The following is a 12,048-nucleotide window of genomic DNA, read 5'->3' as shown; positions in this document are numbered from 1 at the left end:
AAAGGGGAAGTGCAACGAGACCTGGGTGTCCTGGTGCACCAGTCGCTGAAGGTAAGCATGCAGATGCAGCAGGTGGTTAAGAAGGCAAATAGTATTTTGGCCTTCATAGCGAGAGGATTCGAGTACAGGAGCAAGGATGTCTTGCTGCAGTTGTACAGGGCCTTGGTGAGACCACACCTTGAATATTGTGTGCAGTTTTGGTTGCTTTATCTGAGGAAGGATGTTCTTGCCATGGAGGGAGTGCAGCGAAGATTCACCAGACTGATACCTGGGATGGCAGGAATGACGTATGAAGAGAGTTTGGGTCGATTGGGCTTGTATTCGCAAGAGTTTAGAAGAATGAGAGGGGATCTCATTGAAACGTATAAAATTCTAACAGGACTAGACAGACTAAATGCAGGAAGGATGTTCCTGATGGCGGGGGAGTCCAGAACCAGGGGTCACAGTCTAAGGATAAGGGGTAAGCCATTTAGGACAGAGATGAGGAGGAATTTCTTCACCCAGAGAGTGGTGAACCTGTGGAATTCTCTACCACAGAAGGCAGTTGAGGCCAATTCATTAAATATATTCAAGAAGGAGTTAGATATATTTCTTAAGGCTAAAGGGATCAAGGGATATGGGGAGAAAGCAGGGACAGGGTACTGAATTTGGATGATCAGCCATGATCTCATTAAATGGCTGAACAGGCTCGAGGGGCCGAATGGCCTACTCCTGCTCCTATCTTCTATGTTTCTATGACTGCACAGTGTTCAGTGCCATTCGCAACTCCTCAGATAATGAAGCAGTCCATGCCCGCATGCAGCAAGACCTGGATGACATTCAGGCTTGGGCTGATAAATGGCAGGTAACATTCACGCCACACAAGTGCCTGGCAATGACTATCTCCAACAAGGAATGTCTAACCCCCGCCCCTTGACATTCAATGGCATTAGCATCACCAAATCCCCCACCACCATTGACCAGAAACTTAACTGGACAAGCCACATATATAATGTGGCAACAAGAGCAGGTCAGAGGCTGGGTATTCTGCGGCAAGTGTCTCACCTCCTGACTCCCCAAAGCCTTTCCACCATCTACAAGGCACGAGTCAGAAGTTTGATGGAATACTCTCCACTTGCCTGGATGAGTGCAGCTCCAACAACACTCAAAAAGCTCGACACCATCCAAGACAAAGCAGCCCACTTGATTGGCACCCCATCCACCACCTTAAACATTCACTCCTTCCATCATTGGCGTACCGTGGTTGCAGTATGTACCATTTACAAGATGCACTGCAGCAACTCGCCAAGGCTTCTTCGGCAGCACCTCCCAAACCCGCGATCTCTACCACCTAGAAGGACAAGGGCAGCAGGCGCATGGGAAAACCACCATCTCCTAGTTCCCCTCCAAGTCACACACCATCCTGACTTGGAAGTATATCACCGTTCCTTCATCGTCGCTGGATCAAAATCCTGGAACTCCCTGCCTAACAGCACTGTGGGAGTACCTTCACCATACGGACTGCAGCAGTTCAAGAAAGTGGCTCACCACCACCTTCTCAAGGGCAAGTAGGGATGGGCAATAAATGCTGACCTTGCCAGTGGCACCCACATCCCATAAACGAATATTAAAAAAATGTTAGAAAGCCAGATGGAACTATCACCAGAGTCCGCCTGTTCCATGCTTCTGGAAACACCGGCACCTGGCCACCTTGTGGAGGTTGCGGGGTGAGTGTCAGGGCACCCCTCCGACCCCATGGAGTGTTCCCTCTAGCCCTGTGTAAGGGGGTCAGTCTTGATTATGTAAAAAAAAACTGGCCGGCCTTCAGGGTCCAGGCTGCTTCCCTAGTCTGGTTTCCCCCAATGGGGCCATATGGTGAATCAAATCTCAATTGGCGTATTGGCTTGTAGTACTATGCAATGTTCCAACTGAAATGAGAAAGCAGGATCCCCCAGCGTAGCGATTTCCCCCCCCCCCCCCCTCAGAATCGCCCCCCGGGTATCATTTGCTTTGTAAGGGGCAGGAGTAGCTCCCCCAGGAAATTTGGGGAAATGAGTTTTAATAGGTCTTGTGACTAAGTTTAAAGAAGCCTCTACCAAGCTAAAAGATGAAAGAAGCTTAATTTGTATTATAAGCACATCCTACTTCATTATCACATGTCTAGGGTCAAATGTTTCTCGTAATTCAAGTTGATTCATCTCCTCCAAAAACAATCGCTGTTTACACCCTTTCTCTGGGATTTCCGTGGATCTTCCACTGAACTTATGGTAGTTGTTCGGGAGAACCCCTAATTATATGCAACAGCATGATAGCAATTTCAGCACCTACAGTTTTTGGGATGAGACGTTAAACATAGGCCCTCTCAGGTGCCATCTTCGGTGGATGTAAATGATCCCATGGCACAATTTCAAAGAAGTGCAAGAGAGTTCTCCCCAGTGTTCTGGCCAATATTTATTCCTCAACCAACATTACTAAAACAGATTATCTGGGTATTATCACATTGCTGTTTGTGGGACCTTGCTGTGCACCAATTGTCTGCCACGTTTCCTACATTGCAACAGTGACTACACTTCAAAAATATTTCATTGGCTGTGGGTGTCCTGAGATCGTGAAAGGCACTATATAAATGAAAGTCTTTTTACAGGTAAAAGGCAAATGGTAGTATAATCCTAGATGCTTGTATGTTCTCAATGGCTGACCACAATTAGTACCAAGAAAAAAGAGAGTCACCAGTAATTTCCACATAGGTTTTCTTGATCTGTCACCCTAACGCTGGCAGAAACCCTGGAGAAACGGTGTAAACTGTAGTTTATGCTGTTTCTCTATGGTTTCTGCTGATCTTCTGCCATAGTTACAACGGGGGGCTGTCGGGAGAACACCTACAGAAATTCTACTCCAATGTCCTTGATTCTTTCAAATATCTTCGAGTTTCTCTTTCTGGGGGTGGTGTATTTCAGCCACAGGCAAGTCTGGCAGACCTAGCCTGGAGTGCTCAGTGACTGTAAATTAAGAAGTGGAATTTCCCCTTAGTTTGCATTGCCTCACCCACAGAGAATATATTCCAGTGCACAGACCAGTGTAAGTTGTTATGCAGCACCCAAAATAATCTCCTCTCTGATGTCACCAACATTTTCTCATGTTTTCTTTTACATTCATTATGACAATCTTTTATTTATTGCCATTTGCTTTTTCTCTTATTCTGTTATCCTTTGACTTGTGTACATTTTGCTGCTTTTTCTTTCATCTTCATTTGCCCTCATATACCTGCTTTATAATTTCTCTTGCTATGTCTGCTTTTATTGTTTCTATATTTTCATTTTGTTTGTCATCTCCATTTTTTTTGTTCTTCCATGTGCTGTCTGTAGAAAAAAGGGAAAATAAAACACAGGGAATGATACTCTTAATTCTATTCTAGTCACTCTGCTCAATTTTGGTCCCATTGGGAGCAAGTAGAAGCCAAGAAATTATATGTTTTTATGGGTTTTTTCCCCTTCCAAATTTCTCCCAATCTTTCTTAAAGGCACTGACTCATGCCCAGGCTTAGTTCCACTGTTGCTGGTGAGTCTTTAATATCTTGTACAATTAACCATTCTTCATAAGTGAACTTAAACAGTAAGTCTTGACAAACTATTCAACAGTGGGGGTATGATACTTGAGTCTGATATTTTCCACACCCAATATCCACACACTCCTACTTCACAAAAAAGATCATTGGATATAGATAAGAAATGGGAACCCTGGCTGATTTTTCATGGAGGGTGGACGATGGGAGAGCATTGGAATTGTTGAGTCTGAAGACAACAAATGCATGGATGAGGGTTTCGGCAACAGTGGGCTGAGGCAGGGACAGAGATGGCTGATATTACAGAGATGGAAGTAGGCGGTCTTTTTTGGAGAGTATATGGGGTCGGAAGCTCAGCTCGGAGTTGAATAGGATGCCAGGATTGTAAACCGTCTCATTCAGCCTGAAACAATGGCTGGGGAGGGGGATGGAGTCAATGGCAGGGGCTGAAATGAGGCCTTTAGTCTGCTCAGTGTTTAACCAGAGGAAATTGCGACTCGTCCAGGACTGGTTATTGGACAAGCAGTCTGACAACATAGAGGCAGTAGAGGGATTGAGAGAGGTGGTGGAGAGGTAGACCTGGGTGTCATCAGCGCACATGTGGAAGCCAACCCCCTGTCTGTGAATGATGCCGCCCAGTGTCAGCATGTAGATGAGGAAGAGACTGCCAAGGATAGATCCTTAGGGGATTCTGCAGGTCATGCTGTTGGGAAGGGAAGAGGCCATTGCCAGAGATGGTTTGCCAAACATTGGATAGGTAAGAATGGAACCAAGTGAGGGCAATCCCTGAATTGGACAATGGAGGAAAGGCGTTGGAGGAGGATGGTGTGGTTAATCATGTCAAAGGCTGCAGGGAGCTTGAGAGGATTAGAAGGGATAATGTACCATGGTCATAGTCACACAGGATGTCATTTGTGACTTAGGTTAGGGCCATTTCAGTGTTGTGACAGAGATGAAAACTTGATTGGAGAGATTCAAACATGGAGTTGCAAGGAAGATGGGTATGAATTTGGGAAGTAACAGCACGTTCAAGAACTTTGGAGAGGAAAAGGAAGTTGAAGATGTGGCAGTAGTTTGCAAGGACAGATGGGTTGAGGGTGGGTTTGATGAGGAGTGGTGATAATGATAACTTTAACTGATCTCAACCAACATGCATCTCCGACAAAGATCACCATGTAGTGATCAGGACCAACGGGCATGGTCAGATTTTCTTCTCTTGAGTGCTGAGGCATATGTTAGAACCTCCACCATCACTCTGGGTTGAGATCAGTTAATTCATAACAAACTAAGGAATGAACCTGGGTCTTTAGTGCTTTTTATGGCTCAATACTACACCACACATTATCCATTGAGCCAGCAGTAGAAATTCTGCTTTCAGCCCTTTAGCATCATCCAAAATTTGTCTTGAAGTAAAGTCTGACTACGTTTCGGCATTTAAATTTCTGAATGTTCGAGTCAATTAGGTAAATATAGGAATAGTGATTGTGTCTGATTCAAAACATTAAATTGTCCTTTATCTAATTGTTTTCATGTGAACTGATCCTCAAACACCATGTCATAATGTTTGAAAACAAAACCACACTTTCATGTCTAGCTGACGTTTTAACACCTTACTGGGAAAATCTTAAGTGTGAACTACCTATCAGTTTATTCTTGCTTTTGCATAAAGCAGACATTAACCTTTTAATTTCCGACTCTTGGGACGTACTATCATTATTTAGCAATGTTTCTTAAAAAAAACTTGTGTCATACTTTTAGATATGTCTTCAGGGAAGATAGGGAAGCAAAAGGGTAAGCTTTTAGAAAATAATGATCATTACAGGGATGAGGGACCAGTTATGTGGAGAGATTGGAGAAGCTGGGATTGTTCTACTTAGAGCAGAGGAGGTTAAGGGGAGATTTAATAGAGGTGTTCAAAATTTTGAGGGCTTTTTGATAGAATAAAGTAAGGAGAAACTGTTTACACTGGCAGGAGGGTCAGTAACCACAGAGTTAAGATAATTAGCAAAGAAAAACAGAGGGGAGATGAGGAGAATTTTTTTTACACGGTGAGTTGTTATGATCTGGAATGCACTGCCTGAAAGGGTGGTGGAAGTGGATTCAATAGTAACTTTTAAAAGGGAATTGATATATACTTGAAAAGGAAAAATTTGCAGGGCAATGGGGAAAGAGTAGGGGAGTGGGACTAATTGAATAGTTCCTTCAAAGAGCCGGCACAAGCACAATGGGCCGAATAGCCTCCTTCTGTGCTGTATGATTCTTTTGAGATTCATTTGTTTTAATTTACTTTGTTACCGGTTCAGTACTAGTTACTCTTTAAACATATAGGGCGCGATCTTGCCAGCCCTGGGGAGGCGGGCTTGGAGGCGGGACTGCCGGGAAAATGGCAGAATCTGGGGGCGGTTGCCCATCCCGCCCCCAACCCGCCTCCACCCCATCTTCCCAGGAGGCAGGTGGCCGACCTGCACCAGATCCTGTCTCCTGGAGGCGGGAAGAGAATTACAGGTAGTTAACAGACAGATAAGAGGATTATCCCCATTTTACCCACAGAAGTGCAGGCTTCCCGAAGGCTGCGAACCCCACCAGTGTCAGCGAGGCGAGTAGTGGGTCTGCGGGGGTCGGAGGGGTGCAAAAGTGCACTGTGAAGGTAAGTGATGGGTGCAAGTGTGGAGAGGTAAGTATGTGAGGTGACTGGAAAGTGATAGAAAATGTTTACTTACCTTTGTTTCTTCCTGCAGGCTTCAAACTTTGGGGATGCGGGGAGTCTAGCATCTCACCGGCAGAGATGACAGATGGCTGCTGCATTCTCCGATACAACAACCATCTAATTTCTGCTCACAAGAGGTTAGATGAGTCTTGAATACAAGAACTCATCAAACAACATAGAATGTCAGTGTTTGACAGCTTCACAGAGCTGTCAAACAATGACAATTCATCTGTCAAAATTTTTTGACAGATGAAACGTCATACGCTGACGTTCTCTGTAACCGGCTTCCCCTTAACTGGCCTGCTAAGCCCTCTGGGCGGGCTTAACAAGGTCAATCAAGGGAAAATAGTGTGGGTTGGCCAGAAGTTGATGGAGGCGGGACTAAAATCGACAAGTGGGAGTCCCACCTCCAAAAGCTCCCCATTAGGCAAAATTCAACCCTTAGTATGTATTGGTGCCTTAACTATGGTTTTGTTTGAGGCTGCAATAGGTAAATAATTGGTTACCAAAGAGGGGTGATTAACTGTTCCTCTGATTGACTAGTTTTTTTCCCTGTGGCACTTGTGCTAGTGTGCAAGTTAAGACAGGATGAATTTGAACTGAATAGCAAGAGAGCAGTCTTAAGTTGTGAGAGGCCTATGGAGTATGAAAGGCCAGAAGAGGATAGAGTTTAACCTCAACAACAACTTGCATTTATATAGTACCTTCAGCATAGTAAAATGCCCAAGGTGCTTCACAGGAGCATAATCAGTCAAAAATTGGCACCGAGCCAAAGAAAGAGGCCAGTGAGAAGAAAGTTTTAAGAAGGGTCTTAAAGAAGGAAAGAGAGATAGAGGTTTAGGGAGGGGATTTCAGAGCTTAAGGCCTAAACAGCTAACGGAATGGCTGGCAATGGTGGGGTGATGGAAGTGGGAGATGGATATGAGGCCAGAGTTGGAGGTACACAGAGTTCTCGGAAGGCTGTAGGGCTGGAGGAGAACCTCAGCAGGAGAACAATTAGGAAGTAGTGACCAGAACATAATTAGGTTAATTAGGACAAAAGGATAATGAAAAGGAAAAAGTTAAGGGTGCTGGACTGGAAGCAGACAAAGTTCAGCAAGATAAGTAAAGATCTGGCCCAAATTAATAAGGCAGAAAAGTCCGCAAATAAGTCAACAGATCATCAGTGGGAAATCTTCAACTATGAGATGGATAGACTACAAAATAAATATGTTGCTCAGACCAAAAGGGGTGAATAAATGGATAAATAGAAAGATTAAAACAAAATTGAAAGTTAAAAAGAAGGCTCATGATAGAATTAGGACCAACAATACTAAAGAAAATCAGGAGGAATAAAGAAGTGTAGTGGGGAGGCGAAAAGGGAGATTTGAAGGGCTAAAAGGGAATATGAAAAAAGCAGATCATTCAGAAGAAAATAGTAAAGGGTTTTCTAAGTGTATAAAAAGTAAAAGAATAGTTAAAGAACCACTCAGGGATGATGGAAGGAGTCTAATTGTGGAGGATGAAGGTATGCTGGAGATATTAAATAAATATTTTGCCTTAATGTTTACAAATGATGGTGGAAGTGAGAATGTAGGTGTACTAGAGGAGGATATGGAACAATGGTTAGAGATAACTAGAAAAGGAATTGGTTCTAACAAAATTAGCAGAACTCAAGGTGGACGTGTCACTAGGTTCTGATGACATTACTCTGGGCTGTTGAAAGAAGTCAGAAAGAAGCTAACACAGGCTCTGGCCACAATTTTTCAATCCTCCATAAATACACAAATTGTTCTGTGGAACAGGTGAGTAGCCAATGTAGCACCTTTGTTCAAGAAGGCGAGAAGGCTAAATCGGTTAACTACAGATGTGTTAATCTAATGTCAGAAAATTAACAGTGTAGCCAGTTACAGTGAAGAATGAAAGATCGATATTTGTTGGGATATACTTAGACACATATTTAAATAATCTCTTTTTGTATTTCTTGTAAATTTTGCAAAATGTAAGAAGTGAAACTGTTTCTTCCAATTCCAATTCAAATGCTTTATTGGCATGAAAGTTTACAGAGAACCATATTGCCAAAGCTTACATAGCAAAAAGGTACAGTTTTCCAACATTCTGTAGGTGTCAATCGATTTGACATTCTACTGGCTATTTGCCAGATACTCTCATTGGTGCATTACTGACATCCACTGGCAGCATAAAGAACTGTTGCTTTGCACAGATAAATAAATGAATCTTTCAATTCTTTGAGTTTGCAGTTTATCCATTCTCTCAAATAGACTGCAATTGCCTTTTACACTGACATTCTCATTGCCCCATGAAAGTATAGTAAGACACACAGGATGCCATCTGCTTAAGCTGGTTTTAAACCTAGGTTGAGGGGGTGAAAGGATAGTGGTTCATCACACACTGCTCTGCTGCAAACTGGGTTTTGCAAATTTAAACTGAAAGAAAAGGCAAGTGCTGAAAAAAGAGATTACCCATCGTAAGTGTTGTAGTGTCCACTCCAGAGACTATCATTGACATCCTGCAAAGGGCTGATTTTCTGACTAGTGCATCTAGAAGTGGGCAAGTATATCTCATTCTGATTCTGATGAAGGGTCCCAGACCTGAAACGTTAACTCTGTTTCTCTCTCCACGGATGCTGCCTGGCCTGCTGAGTATTTCCAGCATTTTCTGTTGTTATTTTATAGCTCATTACCAGCTTCACATAGTGTGAATAGATGAGATTTTGTGAGGTCCACCCATTTAAATTGTTTTTTAGCAATCCCATTGCGGATTAGGCTATGTACTGGGAGCATGCAGGCTGTGGTGGAGAGATATTAAGTGCAGTAGTAGATTTAAATAGCTGTTGTTGTCCCTTAAAGAGGCACCTACAGATTTTGATAGTGGAAGTTCACTGCAGAAATTCCATTCACTGGATTACAAGGTATGGTTGACGGTAATGGAAGAGCCAAGGGAGAGGGAGGACTGCGGCTTTTACAGAGGGAACTTTAGAGTGACCTCACCTTTTTCTACCAAGGGGCAGCACCTTGAAGGAACACTAGTTTCGGTAGTCGGATACACTCACTGCGCACAGTCACAAGGGGAAGCACCAGTGGAAGCAGATGAATAGATGGGCATGCATGGTCGCTGAGGTCAATTAGAGGATAATGGTATGCATGGAGTTCAGGGCACCAGCTCACTGGCAACATGTCTTCAGGAATAGAAACAGAAAATGCTGGAAACACTCAGCAGATCAGGCAGCATCTGTGGAGAGAGAAACAGAGTTAGGGACCAGAATTTTCACATTGGAGAGTGTGTTTGTTTGGGAAGGGGTCGGCGGTTAAAAGCGCTGAATTTGACAGTGCGTCAGGAACCCGCCGCCATCCTGCCGACATCCGCCTTTCACTGGGGCGCATTTCGAGGCGTGCCATGGACCCGCTCGGGAGAGGCGGGTAACCTCATTGAGGTACTGAGCTGCTCATTTACAGACCCTTAACTGCCTCTTTAATGTCAGGTTTGAACTTTAACTGGTTGCGCACGGGATTCACGCACCTCGGGAACCTTGCCTGTGAAGGGGAGGTGGAAGCTCAGTGGCCATTGTGCAAGTCCATTAAGTGACAGCTGGAAAAAGCACATAGATACTCATACCTCACACCTGCTTCCTTGCCTAAGGGAAAGGCTCTGGCTGACACCATTTTGTGCAGAGGTTTAGCTTTCAGGAGTTTGCAGGTGATTTCTGCAACATCTGAAGCCACTCTCACCACATTGCTAGTCACTCTCAGTACATTGGAGGATTGTACCTCTGATCTCCACTTTTTACCTGGCATCTATCAGATCAGCATGGGCACCGCTTATGCTGTCTCACCTTGGACCTCAGAATTGGACCAAGATGAGCCCCAGCACCAGCAGCACCAGCCACACCACTAGCAGCAGCAACAACACCAACAGCAGCAGCAACCACACCAGCAGCCTTCTCCTCAATGGCCTGATGCTCCACAGGAGGGGGTCAGCACAGGACTGCACCGCACCGGAGGCGGTACACCCAACACAGGGTATATAGGCAGAGGATGAGCTTCCTGGACATGACTGAGCAGCAGTGCTTCAGGAGGCTCAGGCTATCGCACCAGGTCGTTGCCCACATTTGTAACTTGCTGGAACAAGACCTGCTGCCCAGAGACCTGGTGGACACGCCTTACCAGTGGCTGTCAAAGTCACCAGCGGCCTCAACTTCTTCGCCTCAGGCTCCTTCCAGGGATCTGCAGCAGACATTTGCAGGATGTCGCAGTCGGCTGCCCACAGATGCATCACACAGGTGACTGATGCCATGTTTCAGAAGTCAGCTACTTAAGCAAGCTTTGCCACTGATGAAGCCAGTATTATTAGGCGAACGCTAGCTTTGGGGCTCTGGATGGCCTCCCTCAGGTGCAGGGCGTCATCGACTGCACACATGTGGCCACCAAGGCACCCCCCACATCACCCAGGAGTGTTTGTGAACTGCAAGGGCTTCCACTCCCTCAATGTGCAGCTCATCTGCAACCATAAGAAGATCAGCATGCATGTGTGCGCCAGATTCCCTGGGAGCTGTCATGACTCTTTTGTCCTGTGCCAGTCCACCCTCCCTCAGCTCTTCACACCTCTGAACAGACTTACCGGCTGGCTGCTTGGAAACAAGGGCTATCCACTGAAGATGTGGCTGATGACACTCTTGAGGTGGCCAAGCAATGAGGCCGTGGAGCATTCTAATGAAAGTCACATGTCCACCAGATGTGTCATAGAGCAAGCAATCGGCATGCTAAAGATGTGCTTCAGATGCCTTGACAGATCTAGAGGAGCCCTTCAGTATGTACCTGCCAGGGTCTCTAGAATCATCGTTGTCTACTGCGCACTGCACAACATAGCGCAGCAGCGAGGATTGGAGCTGCAGGAGGAGCAAGGCACAGAGCGCACAGCCTCTTCAGAAGAAGAGGAGGAACCTGAGGTGGAGATGGCACCACCAGTGGCACACATTGCTGCCCGGGATGGCCTCATAATGGCATGATGTACTTAATTTGCACCAGTGAACCCATATGGCTGCCAGATGCTGTATCTCCTTCCTCCCCCACCACCCCCTCCCGCCAACAAAACCACATTGACCAAGCCATTCCTGTCAACCAAACCCCCTTTGCTAGAGGTTAAGTAATATCTCAACATTCATTCCAAGTGACAAGGCCACTTCCCAGGTAGCAGGCAAAAATGGACAAGACGGGAAAGTAGTGCAAAGAAATAAATTTATGTGTGTCATAAACAGAACTGAAACTTAACACAAACATTTTGGCAAACACCCATGTGCATACCTTTGTGCATCTATGATTGTGTCCTTTTTCTTTTCTGAGTGCTTCTACGAGTTGCAACCCCTATGGCATCAGCAGAGGTAGAAGCAGGTTGCTCACATCCCTGCTGCCACTGCTTAGACACTTTTGGTGGACGTCCGCTGGGTTTTAGGCCCCACGAGGGCCAAGCCAAAGACTGCTCCTCCTGCAACTGTGCAAGGGCAAATTCGGCCATTGGGATCCAAGGCAGCATGTGGGGCTCTGACTGAGGGGGCGGCAACGGGGGGAGAAGTGGGAGCACGTGAGCAGAGCCCCCACTTCCATGTCCCCTCTCACCATCATCCCTCTCATGGGCCACCTGCACTTCCCTGCTAGCAAGGAGCTAGAGAGCACCTTGCTGCACATCCGTGGGGCGATGAAGGCCCAAGTCTACATTAGTATCCCTCCTTGAGATGAGGTCAATGAGTGTGTCTGCCATCTGTTGTTCACATCAAGCATGTTCTCTTTCAACTGGTGCATTTGCT

This window comes from Somniosus microcephalus, chromosome 4 (genome assembly GCF_052327205.1).
Source record: "Somniosus microcephalus isolate GS21.2 chromosome 4, FLI_Smic_1.0, whole genome shotgun sequence".
Lineage (NCBI taxonomy): Eukaryota > Metazoa > Chordata > Chondrichthyes > Squaliformes > Somniosidae > Somniosus > Somniosus microcephalus.
Note: the sequence above shows the minus strand (reverse complement) of the source record.